The sequence below is a fragment of the Dasypus novemcinctus genome, chromosome 1 (genome assembly GCF_030445035.2).
Source record: "Dasypus novemcinctus isolate mDasNov1 chromosome 1, mDasNov1.1.hap2, whole genome shotgun sequence".
NCBI lineage: Eukaryota > Metazoa > Chordata > Mammalia > Cingulata > Dasypodidae > Dasypus > Dasypus novemcinctus.
In genome coordinates this window covers 139,824,499-139,851,936 of record NC_080673.1, presented here as the reverse complement: position 1 = coordinate 139,851,936, position 27,438 = coordinate 139,824,499, and the positions used below count along the sequence as shown (strand labels likewise).

Here is a 27,438-nt window from a genome sequence, read left to right as displayed (position 1 = left end):
TATAATGGGAGAAACATGTATTTGTCTAGTGACAAACCACTAGAAACTAAAAGAGAAGGCCCTGGGAGCAGAAGCTGAAATCAACAGAACACAGACGCTAATAGGAGACCACTAAAGCCAGAAGCTGTTTCAGCATCACTGTTCAGCAATGAGGCATGGAGGAGAGAGGAAAGACAAATGGAGGCCACCGTGTGCCTGATCGCCCACAGCTGCAGAATGAGCAGAAAGCATCTCCTGATAATACTTTAATTTGGACATTTTTCTCAGTCTCAAAATGGTAAGCTTTTAAACCAATAAAATCCCTATTGTAAAAGACCACCCATATTTAGTATATTATCTTTGCAGCCTTTAGCAAACTAAAACAAAATTTAAGACTTCAAACCTGTCAATTTTCGTGTTGTTACAGATATTGCTGCCATTTCATAGAGAATCTGTCATTCCATTGTTTATCTTAAAAATACTACCTTGTCTTCAAGACCTAGCTCTAATATCACCTCTGGTAACTGTTATTCAAGCCCCGTCATTATCCCTCCCTTTATAAATCTAATTAATTTCTAATCTGAATACTATAATATTTGTCAACAGTGCTATCTGTACCTAATATTTGGCCTGGCACCTAATAGATGCCAAAAACTCATAAATATCCTAATTTGAGTTGAGTGGTAGTAAGAGGACTTCATATACATACTCATATAATCAACATAAAAGAATTACTGGAATATGGAATCAAAGATTCTCATTCAAGGACCTTTAGTTAAATTCTTTGATCATCAGAAAATAATTCAACAAGAAAATCTGCATATCCTTTCTTCATAAATATTAAAGAGATTGCTTTTGAATATAGCAAAGGTACAAATATTTTATTAAGCTGATTGAGATTATTTCTCATACATGATTTTAAATAATACAGCATATGAAATAAAATACCTAATATACTTTCTACGATTGGGACTTCTGGGAAAGTCACAGACATGCTCAATGGTTATCTCCCAGTCCTTGCCTAAATTCTTCCTCTTCTTTGTGTAAAGATATTTCCATACATTTCCATTCTGCAGCCTGGGGGAGACTTTATGTCTAATGAATGTCCTGATAGTACCTTGAACACTAAACCAGGAGCAAGCAATCCTACCTACTCTCCAGGGCAGGAACACTATAGAAAGTTTGATTGATACATCAGTGGCAGGACCCCCTAATCCTGGTTTATATAAATATGCCTCCCTTAGGCAGCATGGATGTCTCTCATCTTTGAAGCTAAGTGGGGCATAAGGAGCCACCATCCTCTGACCCTGATCCAAGCAGTTGGTCTACCCAGGGTATAAGTCACAATGGGATCTCTTCCTCTGTTCTTTTGGAGACTTAGTGATATATAAATAGGAAAGTGGTCATTCAGTGAAAGTCTGTGTTTTGCCTGGGCCTAGGTCCCGAAGTTAGCAACTCACTCCACAGGGACACTCAAAGGTGTTGTCCTAAATATTACAAAAATCAATATAAAATATGCAGCACATAGTACTATCTGCAATATTAGCACCAATAATTCTGATTGAGAGGCATATAATTCTATTTAGAAATGCATCAATAAAGCTAGATATTTTGGTTCTAGCTTCACAGGGAATAACATTTCTGTATATTATACACTTTTGTGCGAAGTATTTGTAATTCCAACCACAGTGGCATTCAAATTTTATGTCTAGTTAATCATGTTGAGTCAAAATTCATATGGAGTATTTATGGATGAAAAGTACAACCTTTCTTGTCAAAATATGAAGCACAAAAATTTTTCTGAATTTTTTTTTTTTTAATTTTAATTTCTCCGCCTCCCCTGGTTGTGTGTTCTTGGTGTCTATTTGTTGCGTCTTGTTTCTTTGTCTGCTTTTGTTTCTTTGTCCGCTTCTGTTGTTGTCAGCGGCACAGGAAGTGTGGGCGGCGCCATTCCTGGGCAGGCTGCACTTTCTTTTCACGCTGGGCGGCTTTCCTCACGGGCGCACTCCTTGCTCGTGGGGGCTCCCCCACGCGGGGGACACCCTTGCGTGGCACGGCACTCCTTGCGCGCATCAGCACTGCGCATGGCCAGCTCCACACGGGTTGAGGAGGCCAGGGGTTTGAACCGCGGACCTCCCATATGGTAGACGGACGCCCTAACCACTGGGCCAAAGTCCGTTTCCCTTTTCTGAATATTTTGTTCATCTCGTTCATATTTATCAATCAACATAAATGTGTTAACCAACAGACAGAATGAGAGAGACTTAGTCAATATACCTTGCTTTTCATTACCATACTAACACGAGCAGAAACAGGTAATCCAAAGAGATGATAATCTCAAAATTGCATATTTCTACTTAAAATTTTTATTCATTGGGCATATGTGTTTTAAGTGGAACAAATTCATTCATTTCCTATTATGTAAATTAGGTTAAAGGTACAAAAAAAAGAATCAAATGAATTGGCATTCTCTGAGGACACAATGAATAAGAGAGATTAAGAATGAATTTTGTCCTGGTAAGTGGTAACCAGAAGCCAGTTGGGAATTAACCAGTTTGTTAGAGGTACACAGAGATATAATAGTTAACTGTTTTTGGAGTAGTTACAGAGTCCTAAAGCAGAAATGTCTGTGATCAGGTTTTTTAAATAAAATTTATTTATTGATTGATTTTTATTATTTCGCCCACTTGTGGTTTGCTTGCTGTCTGCTCTCTGTGTCTATTTGCTGTGTGTTCTTCTGTGTGTCTATATTTATTTTTATTTTTTACCCCTCCTGCAGCTTGCTTGTTGTTTTGCTCTCTGTGTCCATTTGCTGTGTACTCTTCTGTGTTTTTTTTTCTCACTTGTCTCCCTTTTTTGTTGTTGTTGTGTCACCTTGCTGAGTCAGTGGGCAGCACTTTGTGGCGCCTCAGGGCCGGGGATTCTCCACCGCGCCTGTGGGTTAGCTTGCCTTCACAAGGAGGCCTCAGGATGCAAACTCAGGGCCTCTCATATGGAAAATGGTAGCCCAACTGATTGAGCCACAGTCGCTTCCCTGTGATCAGTTTTAATACCAAAAGCAGTTCTTCATTTTCACTAATTTATTTAAACCATAAATATTGTGTTTCTGATTGCTCTGAATTGGATTATGTTTCCCAAAATGGTATTTTGAGGCCCTAATGCCTAGTGCCTTACCATGAGAACTTACTTGGAAATAGGGTCATTATACATGGAATTAGAAAAGTTAAAATAATTTCATACTAGAGTGGTGTAGGCCCTTAATTCAGTGTAAAGTGTATACTTATTAGAAGAAGAAATTTGGCAAAAAGAGAAAGAGAGATAGATACACAGACAAAACAATACCATGAATTGCTGGGAAATCACCAGAACGGATTCTTTTCTACAGACTTCAATTGAAGTATTGTTCTCTGAACATGTTGATTTTAGAATTCTGGTCTCTATAGTTGAGACAATAAATTTCTATTGTTTTAAAGCACTCGCTTGGTGATATTTTGATACTACAGTTCTAACAATCTAAGACACTGTTCCCTTAAGTTTTTATAATGCTAGAGGCATTTGGTATGCCAGTGTCATCCACAAATTTTGGACCATGCCTCACAGTAAGTAATATGCTTAATTTTCTGTCTCTCTCTCTCTCTGTCTTTCCCCACCCCCTTTCTCACACAATTATAGAATAAAAAATGTTTCAAAAAATATTACATTCCCTTACAATAGTGGTCATCTGTTCTATCCTGCCCTATTGTCTATCCTGTTCTATCCAATTTCAATTCTATCTAATCTCCTATTCCCTCCCCTCCCCTCTTCTACCCTATTCCCTTCCCTTCCATTTATTTAATTATTTTGCCATTCTAAAGTATTCTATTCTATTTTATTCTATCCTATTATTTTAATGCTGGGCTGATTCTACTAATGAGTAGATTAACTCATTAGTGGATTAACTCATTAGTAGATTAACTATTAATCATTAACCTATGAATAACTCATGATCTACAGTTTGAAAAATAATATTTTAGACTATAACAAACATAATTGTAATTATTGAATTAAATAAACCTATTTAGATGATGATGTTGTGAGAAGTTTTTAACTATATTCTGTTTAATGTGAACATTTTAATAAGGTGATTCTTAAATGGTTCATTTGTGAAGTAGATTTGTGATACATGATGTGCCACTCATTTCTGTAACCCTATTTCATCTGAAATTAAATAGGTTTTATGCCTAAGAAGGCTTTCTCGATGCATATTGAAAAGGCAATATGTAAAGAGATATGTGAAAGAATGGGAATTGGAAATAACGGTGAAAAGAATTGGAATAGAATAAGATCAGAAAATAATCATAAAGAAAAGTACAAGGCGGAAAAGAGAAAATAAACATGTGCAAAAGGCTTGACAAGCTCAATAAAGAAACAAAGATAAGAAATATGACACTGAAATGAGGAGAATTTTAATATGAAGATCCTTTCAAGAGAGAACTTACAAATAGCAAAATTGTGCTGAGCACTTCTCACCTGTTAACTGTTGTTTTAGGTGACAGTTATGTGTTAACTCATTTATAGTCTCCTAACAACCATAAAAGTTAAGTGTCATTAGTATATCTACATTTTAGAGGAGGACCCTCAGGAAGATTTCCAGAGTCACACATTTTATGCTTTATCTAGGATGTGAACACAAATTTTCTAGTCGCAAATCGCAGACTCTTAACTATACTTAACTACTTTTTCCCACTACTTAACTACTTTACCAAGTACTTATATACTCTGAACTACTCTCTCATACTCTACAGTTACTATATTGTGAGTTGGATAAAATTTGAATAAGGAAACTTCTCTAGAGTCATACCAACATAAGTGAGAGAGCCAAGCCTCAAACCCACATGACTCTAAGTATAAAGCCTTAAGAGCTATGCTATACAGAAACTTACTAGGAATTTAATTCTCACAATGACCTTATGGAAAGCAACTATTATTATCTCTGTTTTGTGCATGTGTGAAGACATTGGGGCACAAATGTTTTAATAGCTTAAACAAGGTAACACAGGTAGTAAATAAGAGAGCTTGGATTCAAACGCAAGCCGTTTGACTCTAGTCCTGGCATATTAACCAATATGCTACAAAGTTCATCAATAAGGATGTGCCCATGGACATAATATTTACAGCACAGTGTTTAAATCTTAGAGATTATATGTTTTATGGGAAAGATCCAAATTGAGAGAATTAGGGACCATGGCAGAGGAAAAACAGACCATGCTGTCTAGAGGATCTTTGTAGCTCTGATAGTTAAAGCAGTGAAATAAAAAGAACTGTGGGATGTTACCAGTCCCAGGAAATGTTACACATAGGAGAAGTGGCTGTAAGTAGGATACAGAACTGTGGTTAGTGTGCATAGTTAATGGAAATAAGTCTTTATATAAATGGACAGAGAAAAGTCATGATAACTTATCAGAGACAGTGAAAACTCTGTTCCTTACAAAACTCCAAAGACTAAGATAAATTCCTGATAGATTGAACAGCTAAAAGAAAAATAAATAAAAACAAAAACAGTAAAATAAGAGTGAATTTCTTTCAAGTGGAAGGTGTTTAGGAATCATAAAAAAGTAAAAAAAAACATAAAGAAAACCTACAAAATATCTGTAAGTTTTAAAAATTCATCTTCATCAAAGGCAACCAAATAGCAAACTGCAGGGGGAGGATGTTGCAAATAAAAGAATAAAACATTGCTAAATTAAATGTTCTGTATGTTCATACAAATTAATACAAAATACACTAAGTTACCTTAAGAAATATACTCCAAAAGGAAAAGTAGAAAAGGTAGCACATTGGGAGAGGTACAATGGCCTTTTCTATGCCAGGACATAGATCATAGAAAAATGGAGTCTTTTTAAACATCAAAGTGATTAAGATTTTTCATTCAGAATTTTAAAAAATTATTTTATTTTATTCAAAAAGAAGTTTTAGATTACATAAATGTTACATAAAAAAAACCACTCTGAAATCTGAACTAAGTTTGAATTTAGATTCACCTACCTCAAGGCCACTGTGGTCCTGGGCTCCTTAGAGTCCAAAAGTCCCTTAGGAATTTGACTGCATTCTACAAAACCTCACTTCTTATTTAATTGTACATTCTTTCCTTCTCTTTGGACTTTTTTTTAAAATTCAGATTACAATACCAGCATGATTCTTTCACATTGCTTCCTATCCTTGTGTACTTGACTCATGATTCTTATAAGTAACTAGTGCCTTATCTCTTCTTCCTTCTGTTCTCTTGTTCACCTCTTTCTATTATACTGCCCTGTCCCTATCTCTTGAAAAGATATTTTAATGGAAGGAACAATGGACAATTAGCTGAATTAATAGAAATGAATGATACTTAATATAGCACATGGGAGGAGAAGTTATATTTGCAGATGAAAAGAAGTGGGATTGTCATATACAACACAGGACACACAGTTAAACTTGAATTTCAGCAAGTAATGAGTATATTTGTGACATATTGGGACAATGTAATATTTTGGAAATACTTGTACTAAAAAATGTTGTTTATCTGAAATTCAAATTTAATTTCATGTCTAGAGATAAGGCATGTAGTAAATAAAACAATCCTAACCTGGGAAAACTCTATTATAAAACTGGCCTATTTTTGAAGTTGACTGAAATGACAACCTGGCAATTTGGGAAAAGTGAAACTGAAAAATTTGTAAAATAAATCAGGCTGCTGTAAAGAGAAAAATGTTTTAAAGCATGGAATGTGATGTAGAATTCTTCATAAATCAGAAGCTGTCGGAGTGTTTTGTATAGTACAAATAAAATGGCTGTCCCTAAGGTGTATGTGGTAGATTGAATTGGAAATCTACAAAACTGCAGTTGATGGGTTCAAAATCTTAGAAGAACAGGTTAGACATTTTTAACATCCCTAAATACTTACAAGATCATGGATTTTTGCGTTATGTAATTTTAAAAGAAAATGTTTAAAACTGTAAATAAATGTAATATCCAAAGTATCAATTCTTAATTGATTCTTGTTTTCAAATATAATTTAAAATTATTATTTCATTCATTAGGGCACATGTTTTACTACTGCCTTACACAAGAACAGTTTATACACTTGATAATTCTGCAATGAAAAAAGACTCTCTCCTGCGTCCTCTCATAGGAAGCTCTGAATGGGATTCTGAAAAATAAGTAGAGATCTGATCAAGAATATATTTGGGACAAAGGCAAGTAATTCAATAAAACTGACAGAAACTATGAGCAAGAAGAAATAAAGTTTGTTAAATATAGGGGTAAAGAAACTGGCTTTGCTGATTGGATAACTAAAAATTACCTTGCAAAAGTTAGATTATTTTTAAAAGTGATGTGGAAGTTATCTAATTCCTTTGAGAAGAGAAATGTATTACATGGGAGATATAGAGAATAAAGAAAGGAACCTATTTTTATTTTTATTTCAAGGTGGCAAAGTATGAGTATACCTTAAAATAGAATATAAAAAACATCTCTCACCAAAAGGAAGCAAAGCTCTAGGATTTAAAAAGCATAAGTAGGTATTTTCAATTGCAAAATCATTTAATGGAGTTGAAAGGCAGAACATAGAAATTGAAGAAAAAGTAAGCAGTAGAAATAGTTCTTCACATACACTGTATTTTCCTTTCCAGGTATTCTGGTCACAGATATTTATCATACTCTCTTCTTGGTCATGTCCATCTGTTCCCATAGCTTCAGATACCATCTCTATTCTGTTAGTGTCCACAAGGAAAACAGACATCCCAACATGTCACAGAGATTGTGCAGATAGTGTGGTACATGGTTGCCAGTTCCCAGTTAAAGCTATTAAATGCAGTTAATTATTCATGTTAATACTGCAAATCTTCAAGAAGGCAAGCTCTACAAGGTCATGAACTTGATTGTTTTCAAATTTTTTCATACAGTTGACCCGACCAGCGGATCAGTCGAACCAAGACCTGAGGGAGGGATCGGGAATGAAAGAGACAAGAGACACAAAGAATGGAGACAAGACAGGATTCTGATCAAGTCTCGTTTATTGAGGGTCAATCAGGGGTATTTATAGCCAGGAATGAATGAGGTTTCACACCACAGATCTGATTGGTCCACGTCAGGAAGTCTTTTTCGCGGACGTTTCAAAACATCCTCTGCAGATGCGCAAGGCAGGAAAGACTTTCGCGCTCTTTAGGGAGTGCCCAATTGGAGCCCGGGGGAGTGGCGCAAGGATAGAAATTTAATTACTTCAATGAGGATGGGGAAATAGAAACTTAACTAGGTTAGACGTTATTTCACGAGATGGCTGCGACTGATACTGGCGCCAAAAGCAGCCTCCCACATACAGTAACTAATACATATCCTTCCAAATTCTAGGATCTTAAAGTAATCTCTTGAAAAAATTATTCAACATTTACTTACTAAGGATTAATGTAGAAATCATGCTCAATGGTAGGGATAGAGTAGAAGAGAAGAGGGCCCTGGTCTCAGCCTTCATGAAATTATAAACAGTTAGTATGTGGTAGTGACCCATTGTAGCAGCAAAAGAGAAAATAAAAATGGTGGATGAAGAGATTCAGTGTGAAAAAATAGGCAAGATTCATATCAAAACTATGCTTTCACATGTTATAATAAGACTTTGGACCAAATACTATAAACAATGGGATACAGTTAAAGATTTTCGAAGCTGGACAAGTCCTTCTTTACACCAAGAGTATTAAAATTTGTGTGTGTGTGTGTGTGTGTGTATATATATATATATAGAGAGAGAGAAGCAATAGGAATTATATTTGCATGGCACATTAGTGCCAGTCACCTCATTCTGAAATGTCTAAATGTTATAGTCCTCATGGTTAGTCACTATATTGGGTGTAAATATGCTAGAAAAGAGGAGCACAATTTCAATATTGTTTCTCTTGGAAACATACTCTTAAAAGTCGATGGGGCTATACCACATTACCCTGGTTATGAGCATATTTGGCAGAGGGAAGGTGAGAGGTATATCTCTCATTTAAGACCCTTAGTTTTCATGTAGTGGTTAGCATAGACACTGAGTTGAGTGATAGTGGGTTTGCAGTGCAATCTACAGTGATAGAAAAGACCCCTGTCTCTGTTGTAGAATTTGAGAGAGGTTCAATTATTTGCGTATAGAGAGGCCAGGACTCAGGAATGATTTTGAGAAGGAAAAATGGTTTATTGATGGCTGGCCGGACTCGGGAGCTTTCTGTTTCAATCTCGAGCCCAGAACAAGATTTTTGAGTCCCTTTTATACAGAGAGGAAAGGTCAAATGGTCCTTTTGTTTCAGTTCTCAATAGGCTTGAATTAGCATATATATTTTCTACATCTTAGGTAAGCTTTTAGCATGGACCTTAGGTATTCTAGGTAAGCTTTTAGCATATTTTTTTTGCATTTCCCCTGAATACTTAAAGTTTATAGACCTTGCATTGTTAAACTGTTTCCTGGGACTGGAGTCCTTGCCATGGGACTGCAGACTTTTATCATCCCACACCCACAAGTCACAGAGAGTTTAGATTATCTCTGAAGAGACAAAGAGCCTCCCACCCATAGCCCACATCATCTCCACAGCCAGCAGACAATGATGGAGTGCTGCCTGGCCTGTAGTTTGCCTCGATCAAGGGCAAGTCTGAAACCTGGAGATTGGTAGCTGCTTACAGTCAAAAGAAATTTCAGTCAGCTTGAAAGTACCAATGGGTTCTGTCCAACACAAGAGTGAGATTTCTTCAGTAATTGCATCAAACAGCTTCCATAATTGAAGATGAGCAAAGAGCTATCTAGAGGATGCCAAGTACAATGCCCAAATCCAAGGATGAAATTTTTTCACTATGACTGATCATCTTTGTCCTATTTCTGTTACCATCCAGCCCCACCTCCACCCATGTCATAAGCCCTAATTTTTACCTCATAAACACATACTGTAACACTAAATAATTTTATTCAAATGAGATTGAGCATCACTTAAGTAGACTAATTATATTATTACACAAAGTTAATTTTCTTCAACTCTTTTTTGTACTATACCATGAGTGATTCTTAAAAGGAAGTAATAAAAAAAGTAAATAAAAGTAAATTAGTTAAAGAGCAACACTTCCTTTTAAATATAAGTCATGGTATAGCTGAATTTTACCAGCCCAATACAAACAATTCTATTCATTTTGCTGTGTTAAGTAACATCTGGTAAAAATTACACTGATCGAGTATCATACACATTCCTTGGCAAATGTGCCTCCAGAATTTTGGTAATGGAGGAAATTGGAGGAGGCAGTATTGTTGAAGGGCGGCTAAGGTCCTATCTTGAAGCTGTCTCTGCACTGGGAACACTTTTTCACTTAGAGGAAATGCTTATTTAATAAGGGTTTGGTGGGACTGGAGAAAACTTTTACAATGAATTTCCTAGTATCCTGAGGAGTGCGTATCTGAAACTGTTTATTATGCTTTTAGAACTGATAAATGCAGAAATTATGACTGGCAGTTAAATGTGAAATTTTACTTATCCAAGCAGTATGCAAGATCAAGCTCTGTAAGTTAAAAGTTGTGGGTGTGCATTGCTAACTTTCTTTAGATTCAGATTAAAAAAATAGATAATGATTGCCAGTTATAATCAGGCATAGGGCTAAAGTACTTTGCTGACATTTGATCATTGAAATCCTCTGAAAAATCTGTGAGGTAAATATTATTATACCCCATTTGTAGATGAGAAAATGGATATTGAAAGTGGTTAATTAACCGTCTAAGAACCAGCAATTAGGATGAGCGATTGATCTAGCATTTGAATATCAGTGGTTTTATAATTTGAATTCTAATGCTTTTGTTGTTGATGATGCTGTTTTTTCGTCTTTTTGTTTGTTTTAACTCTACCTTTTTAGGCACCAAACTTGAAAGCCAACCTATATTCCAGGGACTCTGACATTCAGCTCTTATTCTCTTCTCCCCAAATCCCTTAAAATTAAAGAGATTGGAGTTATTACTATTATTACATTTCAAAATAAAAACCAAGACAAACCCAGTTTAGCTCTCTGGCAGATATCCTAGTTCTAGGCTGAATTAGTCATTAAACCTGCTTCTCCTTTGTATGTTTTTGCTGTTTGTGATTTTTGAGGACACCAAGTTAATGAAATGCCTTTCAATTTTTTCTCTTGAAAATGTGCTTATGGCCATGGATGGTAGACCAGGTGTGGTAGCAAGTTAATTAGCAATATGTACATCGGATACATCTCAGAAAGCTGCATAGCAATGTGAATTTTCAAGTGTTTAATGATCATTTAGACATGTGTAGTGATTGCAGCATTACACAAAGTAAGAGTGGTGTGAGCTTATGAACTTGAGCAGAGTTTCCTTGTGGACTCAGGAGAAAACCGAAAAAGGCAAGGTGGTAAGACCTTTTACCAATTCTTTTGGAATTGATTCTTACTGCATTAGCCAGTAGGATACACATCTTGCATAATAATAAAAACCTTGCTATGAGAATGCTTCCTTTGAATTGATTCAATACAAAATATTCACTTTATATTGAGTGTGTGCTGCCCCCTGAAAAATATCCATTTTCAAATAAAATGCTAGAGTCATATGACAACCATGACTAATGCTCCTGTTTACAGTTGAGTTATTACATCTTATCTTTAAAAATACCTGTAATTTCTGTTAGGCTTTTGGGGTTAGTAAATTATACTTTTTTTCATGCACAAATTTGTAACAAATTGAGAGACAGACAAAAGAGTCTGTGTCTGAGAAATAGAAATCAAAATAACATTATTCTTACTGTAAGCCAGTTGGAAAATGTAGCCTTAGATTTATGACAAAAAGGACTTCTGAGTGCCAGAATTAGGTTAGAATTTGGTAGTCACAAGCAGCACTGGACAACCTCAGACCTCCTCTGTCAGGAAGAAACCTCTTACTGTACAGTAGAGAAAGTGCAGAATGAAATCATTTTGCAGATAAGAGTATCCGGAGAGGTCAAGGTAAGGGCCTAACCATGCTTATTTACTTCTCCCAAATTCACCAAACACATAAATCGGTTATGGTGTGAAAATGTCAAAATTCTCTACCCTGTAAGAGAATATCATCTTGCTTTGTTAAAACACAATGCAACAAACAAAACAAAAACAAACCATGACAAATTTTAAAGTACACTAATTTGAAAATTGGACAGTTGTAAAAAAAAAAAACTAAGGAAGATATGCAACACTCTGGGTCTTTTTTTTTTTTGGAGGGTGGGAAGTATGACCATTGACCATACTTGAAGATCAACAATATATCTCAGGGAAAAGGCCCTCTTATTCAGTAAGCCCCAAAGAATTGAAGGCATAATAGCAGGTGATCTTACTATAGAACTTCATTAAAGCATTTCCTATATGCATGTATATTTCTCGCACATCTGCAGTAGTTGCATTCTAATATTTTAGGTATTTACAGAGTCATGATACTCTTCGGATGACAAAGATGTGACTATGGAAGATTAAAGGCCACAAACACACTGAAAAGGGAAACCACAACAAATGCTTCATATATTCCGATTTTCTCCATCTCTTGTTGTAGAAGACGAGAGAGGTTCAATTGTTTGCTTATAGAAAGGCCAGTACTCAGGAATGATTTTGAGAAGGAAAAAAAAAATGATTTATTGATGGCTGGCCAGACTTGGGAGCTTTCTGTTTCAAACCTGAGTTCTGAACAAGAATTTTTAGTTTTTGTTTTTTTTTATACAGAGAGGAAGGGCTAAATCGTTCTTTTGTTCCAGTGCTCAATAGGCTTGAATTAGCATATTTATCTTCCACATCCTAGGTAAGCTTTTAGCATGGACTTTATACATTCTAGATAAGCTTTTAGTTTGATTTTTTCATCTCTGAGGAGGTACTGTGTGCTCCATTCAGTGTACAATGACCACTATCACAAGGCTTAACAGGAGTTTTTCTATTATGACAATGAGATAGTTGTGAATTCAGGGACACAGGATGGGATGAAGGAATCTTTATTCATCATCATCTTCCTCTACTGCATCTCTTGCTTTCTCTGAAAGGGTATTTGCTAAAGGACCAGTATACTTTATTCTGGCGAGAAGATTGGTAGCTGGAGGAGAAGGAGAAAGCCTGGAGGAGCGCTATATTCTTCATATATATTCCTAGGTGACTATTGGAAAAGACTGTGGCTCTTTCTAAAGGCAAATCATGGCATCGGGGTTTTTGCATAAGAACTGGGTCAGCACCCATCTACTGTGCCTTCATTTACATTTGAATTTGCTGTAATTTGCTTGCAATCAATGTCTCATCAATTGATTAGTCCCAAACACATCCCCTGGGCACAAGGCTTCAAGATGCATTTGTTGGTCCCTGGAAGGCACGCTTTCCACATGATGGTAGTGCCTACGCAGTCTGTTGTCTGGTGGGCTTGGGAACGGCCTTTCAGGTGGAGGTGGAGGAGGCTCTCTTAAGGGTGGAGGTGGTGCTGGGAATGGTTTGTCTTGTTTTCTCACCATGCCAGGAGAAAACTTTGGTGAACTAATTGGACTGCCACCGGGAGACCAAACTATCCCTTTCTGAATTAAATCTAAGTGGGGAGGCACTGGTGGCAGGCACAGATGTGAGAACTGAAGATCTTGATGCAGTTTTCTTCTCTGTGATGGGGGGGAAGATCCTGGTGATGTGACTAGTGTATTCTGCCTGTCAGTGCACTTGTGAAAATTTGCCAACTGATTCATCATCAAGATTTCCTCTCAGTCATTATCATCATCCAATTCCACCATCGGCATACCAAAGGGGTTAAAGATGCTGCAGCACCTGGAGCCTTCATCTCTCAAGTTGAAGGGATTCACCATGGTGAGCTCTGTTCCTTTTATTTCACAGCAGCAGAAGGGGCAACTCTTGTTGTCTGACTCCTTCCATGCTGTAAGGTAAGTGGTGCACATCAAGTGTCCACAATCTTGACGTCTTTGTCTCTTGCACAAATTTTACAGAGCTAAAAAGTGGACCCTGTTTCACAATATATTTCATATTGTTCCTGTGTAACTTTTATATGATCATGGGGTGTACGATCACATAATCTAGTTACACCAGTATCATAACACTTTCCCTCAGAAATAGGATAGAACCCTTCCCTGCTATCACCAAACAGGGCTTGAAATAATGGCTTATTATGAGGTGTGGTATGTAAACTGTTGCCATCCCCTGTCACATAACCAATGGCCCAGTGTCCCAATCGAGTGCAGCATAACCAGCAAATGTAGATTCCAGGTTTGGTGCTGTATTTCTGTAATCGTGCTTTAACTTCATCAAGTGTAAGAAACACCATGTAACCTGGATGTGTTACAACTAAGAAATTTCAGTTCCATAAAATGGAGCCCCAAGGCTGAAACAGCCTGGTAAAAATATCAGATTCAAAACCTGAAATGTAATCATTGCAAGTTAAATCAATTGTTGACTTTAGAACCATTGCTTCTAAACCAGAGCTAATCTGATATACTTCATGAAGGCACTGTCTGAATTCTTTCCATGGTACAATAGTTTTTCTCCAAAAATTTTCCCCAGAATTCAGCAATATCTGCTTTTGTAATATGAAAATTATCTCCCTGGAATTGACTATTTGGAAAGTTTGCTTTGATTTTTGCCAGCATGTGACTGAAGATGAAGGACAGTTTTGTGAGATTTAGCCTCTTTTGTCTCCTGTCCTGTCTCACCAAATATGTTAGCAGAATGCTCTGGGTTCTGGGCTTCTGTGTTCTTGGCTATGCTGCAAAATAGGAATTTAAGGACATGCCAAAGGCAATAGAGAAAATAATTTATTGAGAAATGAGAAAAAAGAAAAATATACACAACCCCAGACATGGGTGCAGGCGTGCTACAAGGTGAGACACACCTCTTTATTTATTAGTGAGTGCAAAACTGCCTGTCTGTGCAGGTCAGTTCAGCACACTGAAGAATAAAGGATTTATGGTTGGCTGTAAGTAACCACTATAGTGTTCATTAGAGAAGGCCCATGAGATTTAAAAAGTGTGACAAATGAAAAATATCCTCATGAGCATGTACATTAAAAGAAAGTCATGCTGATGTTACAGTCTAATGTATGCATTCTCTATCACTAGTATAACAATGCAGCACAATCTATGGCTTTGAAACAACACAAATTTGTAGTTTTACAGTTCTGGAGGTCAGAAGTACAAAATGGATTTTCCTGAGCTAAATCAAAGTGTTGATAGGATTATTCCTTCTGGAGGGTATAGGGAAGAATTGAACCCTCTCTTTTTTCAGTTTCTAGACACACCTGCATTCCTTGGTTCATGGTTCCTTCCTCCAAAATCAAAGCCAACAGGCATAGCATTTTCTAAGCTCCCTTTGACCTTCCTTATTCCCTCTTAAAGGGACCCTTGTGAAAACCTTGGGCCCATTGTGATAATCCAAGACAATCTCCTCATCAATGTCCTTAACTTAATCATAAAACAAAATCCCTTTGGCCATTTAAAGTAATGTGTTCACAGAGTCTAGGGAATGCAATATGGACAGTTTGGGGAGGCCATTATTCTGTTGTTCTAATGCATTTTAAATAACTTGATGAGTATGAGTTTTGTTCATATTATTAATAGCACCTACAATGAAATCAGAAGATCTGGCTTTGGGAATTACTGACAAATACACTGAACATACGTTTAATGGCATTATTAAAATAATTTACTAAAATGTGTCCATTTTTGTTCAGTAAATTAGATTCCCCTTAGTTGAACAACTCTTTCAAGAGTTCTGATACCAAGTTGAAAAAAAATTGTTAGTAAATTCCTAGTATTTTATTGGAGCTACAATCAAGTAATGGCAAGGATAGAAAAGTATGAAAAATAACTGAGTTTTATTTATTTTTTGTGAGCAAAAGCACTTGAAAATATTATGCCACTAGGAGATGTATTAAGAACTGACTGTTGAGAACATTGGACAAACTCATTTCTTGTTCCTCATGTTTTATTGAAATTTTTTTTAAAGGTTTATTTTTTATTTATTTCTCTCCCCTTCATATTTTGTCAGCTCTCTGTGTGTGCGGCGCCATTTTTGGGCAGGCTGCACTTTCTTTTGCACTGGGCAGCTCTCCTTACAGGCTGCACTCCTTGTGCATGGGATACCCCTGCGTGGCACAGCACTCCTTACACACATCAGCAATGCACATGGGCCAGCTCCACACGGGTCAAGGAAGCCCGGATTTGAACTGCAGACCTCCCATATGGTAGGCATATGCCCCATCCATTGGGCCAAGTCTGCTTCCCTTTATTGAATTATAGTGTATTTTTGTCTAAAAGTATTCCAAACCAAAGAGGGAGGAGGAGGAGAAGGAAGAAAAGGAAAAGAATTTTGTTATTTTGAATATAAGCAGGTTTTGAAATTTATCATTTTAGAGTGCGAAAAATTAAGCCGTAAAACTCTGGCTTAATTTTGTTTCTCTAGTTTCCTACAAGTTTTGTTGACTTTCAAAAATAACAGTGGCATTATGACAGCAAACTCCAACACACAGCAAGAAACCATCCTATAATATAACATTTCTAGGTAAGAGGGCAGGAGAGAGTTGTTCTCAAACATGATGAAGGAACAAAAAATTAGATGATTGCTTAAATAATAATTGTTAGTTTAAGAAAGGAATGAAGTACAAATGTTTTAATACCATACAATTTTCACTATTTGTAATTTTATAAAATTTCTATGGCATCATAATCATTTAAATGGTACCTCTTCACATTTTTTTAAAGAAGTCAAGATTGTTTCCTGAAATTAGCACCAATCACATGTGGAGATTAGTACAGATCATATCGCATATATACATACATACAGTGAAATTAATCAATTCCAGTGTGGAAGGTCATTTCTACTATTTACTGTTGGGGGGAATTAAAAATGCTCCTACTTTGAATATTCTTACACATGTGTTTTGGTGGATATAAGTATGTATTTCACATGACATAGTGGAATTTCTTAGGCAGAATTTCTTAGGTGGAAGGTGTACATATGCCCAGTCTCGTTTAATATTGTCAAAAAGTTTTCCAAAGTGGTTATATCAATGAAAACTCCCATAACATTCACTAAAACTTAAAGTTGCCCCACACCCTCATCAACACTTGGTATTCTACAAACCATACTTACAGTGGTTTTAATTTGGATTCTCCTAATGACTAAGGAGATTGAGCATATTTTCAAATATTTTTGGCCATTTGGGGAGTCCTCTTTGATGAAGTGACTTTAAATATCTTGGTTTTCCGTCCTTTTTATTGGTTTCTTAAAGTTATTTTATATTTTATATTTGTCCTTTTTCTATTATATGCATTGCAAATATCTTCTCCACTTCTGACAGTTAAATTTTTATTATTTATTTTTCAATTAGCAGAATTTTTAATAATCATAAATGGCCAAATTGATCAAATCTATTAAAGATAGAGCTTATGGTTATTGCTTTATGGTTAACATAATCTTATTGAAAAATGTATATGGAAATGTCAAGGGCCTTGAATCACTAAACCAAAATAAAGAATAGAGTTGGAGAACATACACAGCTAGTGAAATATATCTTTTCTCTATTAATTGCTCATGCTTCAAATTGTTAGTTATTATGTTAATTTATAGGTACATCAGCTATCTTTTGGTTAGTGTTTGAGTTTATAATGCCTTACAATCTTTATTTTCAATGTTTTCAGAGTCCTTTTATTTGCGTTCCATATATAAATATACAGTTTGACACTGTGTTGATTTAAATAGAATATTTATTTATACATAATGTTAATTATATATGTTTATTATGTATGCTTTCAATATATGCTTTCCACATCCCCTATCTTTTTATTTCCCTTATCATTATTTTTTGGATATTCATATTAAATATTTTAATACTTTATTTTATCAGCCATGAACTTGTTTATATTTCTTCTTATTATTAAGCAATTGCTTCAATACATACGAAATGCAAGTTTGACTTATTATAACCTAATAATTTAATGCATTTATCACTTTCCTGGTTATGCCAGGTCCTTAGTGCATTTTAATTCCCTACCTCCTTACTTTTGTGGTGTCTCTGTCAAGCATTTCTTTTGTATCTATGTTAAATTTTTTAAAATTGTCATATTTTGTGCAATCAAATCCCTTTTAGATTCTCTACAGTTAGTTTTTCTTTTTTTCATTTTTGCCTTTGCGTGTTTCTGCCTAGGATCATTTTGTTTCTGCCTGAAAACATCTTTCAGAGTAGATCAGTGCATAGAATTTTTTTTCTGGGAAAAATCTTTCCTTGGTTTGTTTTCATTTTTAGGAGAACTTTTGTTAGGCATAATATTCTAGGTAGACAGTCATTTCCTCAGTACTCTAAAGACACCATTCCATTAGGTTATATCTTAGTATTACTGTGGCTAAGTTGAAGGTGATGAGTCTTTTTTTCCTTAGCTGTTTTCCAAATTTTTCTTTTTGTCCTTTGATTTTCATCAGTTTTAATATAATAGGCTTGGTGTGGTTTTCTTTATATTTATCTTGCTTAACATTGTACAGCTTCTTGAATCTTTGGTTTGAGATCTAAAAACAGATTTGGAAAACAGATATTATTCTTTCCAATATTGTTTGTTCCTTATGCTCTTGTGCTACCCTCTTTGGGGCTCTTATTTAATGTATATTATTCAACAAAGTCAGACAAGTCTATTATACACACTTCCATATTTTGTATATTTTAGTTCTCTAGCTGTTAGTTCACTCACTCTTCTAATGTGACCAACATGTTGTATTCATCTATTTAGTTCTAAACTTATGGTACTAGATTTTAAAATTTTACATTTCTATTTGATTTCTTAATTATTTTCTATTTTCGGGAAATGCTTTTTTATCTTGCTATCTTTTTTATTTTTGACAGTATTAACCATAGATCATTTAAACACCACTTATGACCCTTCCTCAAAGTGGATCATCTGTGAGTCTGTTAATATTATTAGTTGTACCTTTCGTTCTTATTCTTGACATACTTGGTTATTTTTTATAGGATGACAGACATTTTATAATGTAGAGACTCTGCGTAATATCTTCTTTCTCTAGAGAGGTTTTTATTAATTATTTGATGGAAAGGGTATTGTCAAGAGGGACTGAGTTCACCAGAAGCTGGATTACAGTCTTATAAGATATGTGGGTATATTCATAATGGTATAGCTTACCTGACTTCATACCAAGATCTGGGTTATTTTCTAGGGCCTTTTCTCTTTGGAAATCCCTTTGGAAATTTCTTTTTCTTCTCAGTATGATGATTCTATTGAAAACTCTATCAGTGGCTTTTTGTCTATTTTTCATTTATATGCCTCAAAAATTTCACAATGCTCCAGTAGGAAAATTGACAATATCAATATTACTTTACTGTGCTTCTCTTCAAAGAAGGTGATTGTCAATCTCCTAATTTCTGGTGCAGATTTGAATTACTCAAAGACAAAATTAGTGATTTTGAAGACAGAACATCTGAACTGGAAGAGATAGGAGAACAGAAAGAGAAGAGAATAAAAAAATTGAAACAGAGTCTCAGGGAATTGAAAGACAGTGCAAAATGCACAAACATTGATGTTATCGGTGTCCCCAAAGCAGAAGAAAATGGAAAAGGGGAAGAAAGAATATTTGAGGAAATAATAACTCAGTACTTCCCAATCCTTAAGAAGAATATAAATATTAATATGCAAGAAAGACAATGCACCCCAAACAGAATAAATACATTACTACAAGTACCAGCTGATGATGTAACTAGAAAATGACCTTGAAAGAAAGGGTGAATTCAGACCAGCAGAATATCTCAGTCTACATATAATACCAGGATTTATAAATGGTTTTTGACCTGAAGAAAAGGGGGAAATGGAAAGGACAAATGAGTTTATATGGCTATGAGTCTCCAAAAAGAGCTGGGAGGTTATCAGAGGGGTTGCCCTTATGCACACCTGAGCAGAGTCCCAGAGACAGATAAAGTAGATACAACCCCAGGTATTGGTTCTCCTGAGAGCTACAGAGACCCACAGGTTCTATGGTCATGGCAGATGGAGTTCAGTGCCATCTCAGTTGGCCCTACTTTGAAGTTTGTGATCCTGTGTGATGGAGCTGGACTTAGATGTGATCTTTGTCCACAAGTCTCTCCTTTTATTTTTACTGGAACTTTAGTTGGTGCTGGGGTTTAATGTATACCCAGAGAACCTGAATCTCTGGACTGACCATGTGATAGCCAGGCCCTGAGCCTCAACAGACTTGCAACTCCTACATTCTGGTTTATTGGACTTACCCCACTCATCTAACATGGAGGTGAAGAAGGTCAACCACCACACCAGGGAGCCAAGACTTCCTGCAACTGAAGGCAGGAGAATTGCATCCAGCATCCATGTGGAATCTAAGCCCCCTCTTGACATAGATGTGGAGTGGACACAATCATTCTAAGGCCCACAGGATGGAGGAATAGAGTATGGATTAGCGTGGACTTACTGATATTTTATTCATGAACTGTTGTGATTAGTAATCGAAGAAAATGTGGCATTGGTGTGGAGAAAGTGGCCATGGTGACTGCTGGGGGTAGGGAGTGAGAGGAAGAGATGAGATGTGGGGGCATTTTCAGACTTGGAGTTGTCCTGGGTGATGCTGCAGGGCAGTTACCAGACATTGTATGTCCTCCCATGGACCACTGGGTGGAATGTGGGCTATGATGTAGACCATTGACCATGAGGTGCAGCAGTGCTCAGAGATGTATTCACCAAATGCAATGAATGTCTCATGATGATGGAGGAGATTGTTGTTATGGGGGGAGAATTGGGGCGAGGGGGGTGGTGGGTATATGGGGACCTCATATTTTTTTAATGTAATGTTAAAAAAAGAAAGAAAGAAAAAAATACAAATAAACATACCCTGGGACTCTTGATATTCAGAATGACAAATATTGGAGATATAAGGATGACTCTGAAAACTGCAAAAGGAAAACATATTGTCACAGACAAGGGAAACTCGATAAAATTTAGTGCAGACTCTCATCAGGAACCATAGAGGGAAGAAGAAAGTGGTATGAGGTATTTAAGATACTGAAAGAAAAAAATTGCCAAACAAAAATTCTGTATCCAGCAAAGCTGTCCTTCAAAATTGTGGGTGAGTTCAAAGACTTCAAAGACAAACAAAAACTGATCAAGTAAGTTACCAAAAGACCAGATTTGCAAGAGATACTAAAGGGAGTGCTGCAGCCAAAAGGAAAAATCAAGGGTGAGAGATTTGGACAAGAATTTATAAATAAAGATTATTTGGAAGGGTAAACTAAAGAATAAGAAGACAATAGAACAATATGACAGCTGTGAGCCAAAGGACAGAATGGATGAAGCAATTCAAAGCTTTCAAGCAAACCTTCACATCTATCCAATGAACCCTGAAATATGGAAAGAAAACCTTTCTTGGGCAAGAAGACTCCAGAAATAGCAGATACTGGCACAGGGGGTTAAAAAAAGTAAATCGTCAGTAAAAGTAACAGATTTCTCACTAAAGTCATCTTCTGACTATGACTTTGAAAGTGATGAGATTGTTGCTCTTTGTGTAGCTGTTGCTGAGAAACAGAAGATAGCATCAAAAAATAAAATAATGGTTACTGTGCTCCTGGAATTATGGAGACTATAAATGAGAAGGAAAATGGTACTCTAATACCAGATGGTTCTGTTTTTATCAAAGCCTAAAGAAGGAAAATGTATAACAAGAATTATTTGAATCTGTCTTTTTTGATTATCATTGAAAGTTTTAAACATAGGGACATGTATTCTGGAGAAACAGGGCAAAACTGTAAGAAAAGTTTTTCAGGTGAAGCATATAAATTGAAATGGTAACATTATTGTATAGTGTTTGGACTATACTTTGATAAATTATGGTTTATACTTAAGATTAGAATTTTGAGAATAATGTATAAATTTAATATATTTCAATTAAATGGATGGATACATTCTATTTTATTTTACTATTTAATTTTTAAGGATAATTAGATTACATAAATATTACATTAAAAATGTTGGGAATTCCCATATGCTCTACCCCTTACCCCTCCCTCTCTTTCCCATATTAACAGCATCCTTCATTAGTGTGGTACATTTGCTATAATTGATGAATACATATTGGAGCATTGCCACTAAGTGTGGATTATAATTTACATTATAATTTAAACTCTCTCCCACACATTTTTATAAGTTATGGCAAGATATATAATGGCTTTTGTCTATCACTGCAACATCATTCAGGGCAATTCCAATGCCCCAAAAATGCCACCATATTACACCTATTTTTTTTTTAAGTATACTTAGGTTACATATATGTCACACACAAAAAAACATAGGGAATTCCTCTATGTCCTGCTCCCCATACCTCCCACATTTCCATATTAACAACATCCTTCATTAGTGTGGTACATTCATTTCAATTGATGAACACATTTTGGAGCATTGCCACAAATCATGGATTAATGTTTCCATTGTTGTTTATGCTCTCTCCCACCCAATTTTATAAGTTATGGCAAAATTTATAATAGCCTGTATCTGTCATTGCAATGTCATTCAGGAAAATTCCCAAGTCCCAAAAATGTCCCTGTATTGCACCTATTTTTTCCTCTCTCTGACCTTGGAACCTCCAGTGGCCACTGCCTCCACATCAGTGATATAATTTCTTCCATTGCTAGAATCACAATAAGTCTATAGTAGAATACCAGTAAGTCTACTTTAGTCAATAATTCATTCCCCAATCCTGATGATTCTGGGATGGCGATAACTACTCTGCCTCTAACTGAGAGGTGGCTGTGATCCTTTAGGGCTGATGGATGGGACTTTCTTCCTTACAGTCGTAGATGTTCTTGGTTACTTGGTATGGTAGTTGTCCATCATCACCTCCTTGTTAGTTGTCCTGAGTGAGACCAATGAACTGGAGTGCAGGAGTAGTAACTCCATTGAGATTTGGAGCCCAGCTGGCACATGGGCAGCTCAGAGATTTAAGTATCTTGTACATACACCTACCAAATCTAGTACTAATTATAGGTTCAAATAGAAAAACAGAAGATCCATGTGTAGGGAGACCACAACCGAGTTCAACTCTGTCACCCTGGGGAGCAGAGTAGGGCCATTGGTAAGGCACCAAACTTCTGAGCTATTTGTGCTGACTATAGTATCTGGATATTTCCAGAGCCCCCAGAAGCCCTGCTATTTGGTGTAGTATCTACTTTGGCATTCAATGAGATCCTGCTGACACATGCATAAGCATAACTTCTGAAATGACTTCCTGACTCACTTTGAAGTCTCTTAGTTGTATAAGCTCATTTGTGTTTACCTTTTACTCCTTTAGTCAAGCTCTTCTTCCAGTTGCATTGCTAGTTGGTGCTTGGTAGCAATCCCTTGGTACCAGGGAGGCTCAACACTGGTGTTCATGCCCCAAGCTGGGGGGAAGGTAATGTATTCATATGCTGAGTTAGGCTTAGAGAGAGGCCACATTTGAGCACTGAAGAGGTTCCCAGAAGGAAACTCTTAGGCAACCTATAATACTAGGCTAAAGTTTCTATTTCAAGAGCAAAGGTTCATAAGCATAGTCATCATTCTCAAAGGCCTTTAAATGGACCATCCTCCTTCACTTGTCATTGCCCTCTACTCAAGGGATTCTTGGTGTTCCATTAGAGAATTTGACAGTGCTCTCCAGGATGGGAATTGATATTCCTTCAGTTATTGTGTAAATCTGATGGATGGATACATTTTAAAGACATTAATTGAAAAGCAAATTCTTGAATAGTAAATAACTTGATCAGTGTTATTAAATGTTGACTCATTGACTTTTGTTTCATGATAAAGGAAATAACGGATTATTTTCTCTTCTAGAAATATACTGCTGTTGCTATTCACTATTTTCCTTTCTTCTGTAGAGTAAGTTTGTCACAAGGCTTAAATGTTTTAATATGTATTTTGATTTAAAGTTGTGGTTTTGTTATATGTGGAATCTTTGAGAGTTCAGCCAAAAATGCATTTAATTCTGATTTGTGCTTAAGTTTTTGGCTTTAAAGAAATTATAACCATGGTAGTTGCTGCTTTCAGTATTTGTTAGATGTCTGAAGTACTGATAAATGTCACAATGATGGTTTTATTTTTTAGATTACTACTGTATGTAGATTAGTCCTTACCACAAGTGAGTCATTTTTTTCAATGTGCATTTTTTTAAATGTGTGGATTTAACAGATACATCATAATAACTTGCATTGCTACATTTAAAAAAAATAGGGGATGATGAGGAAGAGGGAAGGGGGTACATGGGAATCCCTCATATTTTTATGTAACTTTTCTTTACTGTTAAACCTCTTTAAAAATAAAGTTTATTATATTAAAAAATATTTTTTAAAAACAGCACCAACTTAAATCTATGTCTTTCTGCCCTTATGAAATTGCCAAAAGTTCTGTTGTTTTTTCTACCTCTTAGCAAAAACTGCCTCCTGGACACACTTTCCAGATGTTTAGCCTTCCCATGCACCAATAATGTCAGATGCCCTGGTTTAAAAGTAGCTACAGATAATCACATCATCTCTCTGTAAATCCCTGCTTTCTGGGATGTTAGTCCCTCCGATCTTGCTTGACTTGGCAGTTTTATAGTTCCATCAAAGAGGCTTTTTTTTTTCTTCAGGTTTTCATAGTTATTCGTGGCAAGGTTATTATTTTACTACAAAGTATTCCATCATTCCTACATGATTTTGCTTTTTGACTATTCTTAGGCTAAATGTCAGTTGTACGTACAACTCTGAAAATTAAATGGATAAACTAACATTCTTTTCCATTCTTTATCATACTGAATAATAAACACTTGAGGGCATGTAAAAACTTGGGGACCTCTTTATTAATAATGTGCTGGGAGCAGTTGGTCAGATTTAGGTCTGACACAGCTACTCCAGCTTGCTTCTCCACACTCCTATAGAATCACTCTAAACCACAGTCCAATATTCAGAATTAAACAGCAGGGGAGTGGAAGTGGCTCAAACATTTAAGTGCCAGTTTCCTATGTGAAGGCAATATGGCTCAATTGTTTAGTACTGGCTTTTTACATAAAAGTTTCTGGGTTCATTCCCCAGCCCTGGTATCATTAAAAAAAAAAAAAAGACTAAACAGCAGTGGCACCTTGGGACAATTTTGTAGAGAGGGAATCATACCAGAAAATGATATAACGAACTTTTTCTTGATAATTATACAATTCCAGGATTAGAGGATGTATCAGGGTTCTCTAGGGAAACAGAATCAACAAGGGATATCTTTCAATGTTATGTGTTTTTATGAATCTCTCACACAGTCATGGGCATGCATAAGTTCAGGTACCTCAGGCAGGCTGTAACCAGCAGCTCCAATGATAGTCTAATGAAGGTTCTTGGTGAATTCTGGGATACACTGGCTGTCCAAAGACAAGCAGGGAAATTTTCTCTCAATGCAGGAATCACTTCCCCTTTTAAGGCATTCAACTGATTGGGTTAAGTGTCACTCATTGCTGATGGCAATCTCCCTGGTTGATGTAAATGTAATCAGCTATCTATGATTTACCACTGCAGTAAAGTCAATGGTGACTAAAGTCCATAAATGCCCTTGTGTTACAGTTAGTCCAGTGCTTGCTTGACCAAACTATTGGGCATAATTACCTGGCTGAGTTGACACAATAGTCTAACTATCACAGTCCACCCCTTGTCAACTGGGCAACCCCACACATTACATTAAACCATACATAGTCTCTAAGTAAAAACAATAACAGACATGAATATATATATTTCCACCTAACAATGTTTGACTCTCCTGTACAACTGGAAATGCATTAGTTACATACAGAATAGGGTGCAAGTTCTTAGATAATATTCACTCTCAAACTTGACATCCTCAAATATTATGACATGAGACTGATACAATTTGTTACATGATAAGGGAAAAGTCTGGGGAAGAAGACAAAGAAATTTGTTTTGTGTACATATACAATCATCATCATCATGAAATAAGGAAGAAAGATTCATGGCTATTATAGTCCTCATTTGTTAACTGGTCATGTGGTTGAAGTTCATATTTATCACTGCCTTCTTCAACTACCCATTCCATGTTTCCATTACCATCAGTAAATACTTCAGCTGGCTGTGGTTCTTTGCCTGGTGGAGTGACCCAAACTTTCATTCCTGAAGACTCTGGGCCATTGTTAGTCCTGCTTGGATTGGGTTGTTGCAATTTTCCATTGACTTTAATCAAAGGACATGGAGGTACTAGGAGATGCCCTAGAGGATATCCTGTATTCCATGCAAATTCTTCTTTACCCCCATTATGTAGATGCAATCCTATTTCCCCTTGATAGGATAAATCTCTCCAGCCAGTACAGTAATGCCCTTCTTTGACTGTTGATTTAGAGGTAAGAGGAGCCCAAAGTGGACAGGTGGCAGTTGTAACTTCCAGTTTAATGGAATCACTGTCCCCTGGTGACAGCACACCTCCTTTGGGGGCTAAAACCTGTAGACCAGCAGAGTTTGAAGTTGCAGGGTCAGGAAGCAAAAATTTTCCTAGTGGGTCACTAGGGGTAATAGTGAGTGATACTAATCCCATATCCACCCCTTAATTCCTGGACCCATGGATCCTAGTTGGGGAGAACCTGCACCTTAGAGTGGATGCTGATTTAGGGCATACACAGCCTCCTGGAGAATACTGCCCCCACCCTGCAAGGGGTTGCAATGAGTTGGTGCCATAATTTAGCCTTCAGAAAGTCATTCCACCGTTTTATCAATCCAGCTGCTTCAGGGCAATGGGGAACATGGTAAGACCAGTGAATTCTATATTCATGTGCCCATTCCTGCACATCATTTGCTGCGAAATGGGTTCCTTGATAGGAATCAATGCAGTGTGTAATGCCATGGTGGTAGATAAGACATTTGATAAGTCCACAGATGGTAGTTTTGGAATAAGCATTCTGTGCAGGAAATGCAAACCCATATCCAGAGTATGTGTCTCTTCCAGTTAAAACAAACTGCTGCCCCTTCCATGGTGGGAGTAGTCCAATGTAGTCAACATGCCACTGGGAAGCAGATTGGTCATCTTGAGGAATGGTGCTATATCGGGGTCTAAGCGTGAGTCTCTGCTGCTGGCAGATTGGACATTCAGCAGTGACTGTAGTGATGTTAGCCTTGGTGAGGAGAATTCCATGTTGCAGAGCCCATGCATAACCTCCATCCCTATCTCCATGGTCACTTTGTTCATGGGCCCATTGGGCAATGACATGAGTGGCTGAGGAAAGAGGCTGAGCACTAGCTACAGACTAAGTCATCTTAGGTACTTGATTATTGAAATCTCCCTCTGTTGAAGTCTCCCTCTGGTGAGCAATCACATGGGACACAAATATTTTCATGTCTTTTGCCCACTCAAAAAGGTCCACATACCTCTTCTCCAAACCTCTTTGTCACCAGTTTTCCAATCATGTTCCTTCCAATTCTCTGACCATTCAACCAAACCA

The 27,438-nt window shown here is 36.5% G+C and overlaps 1 pseudogene; it reads right to left on the bottom strand.

Moving 5' to 3' along the window:
• Positions 1-12,807: 12,807 nt before the first annotated feature.
• On the bottom strand, positions 12,808-26,537 carry LOC101438917 (E3 ubiquitin-protein ligase CBL-B pseudogene; annotated as a pseudogene).
• Between the last annotated feature and the right edge of the window lie 901 nt (positions 26,538-27,438).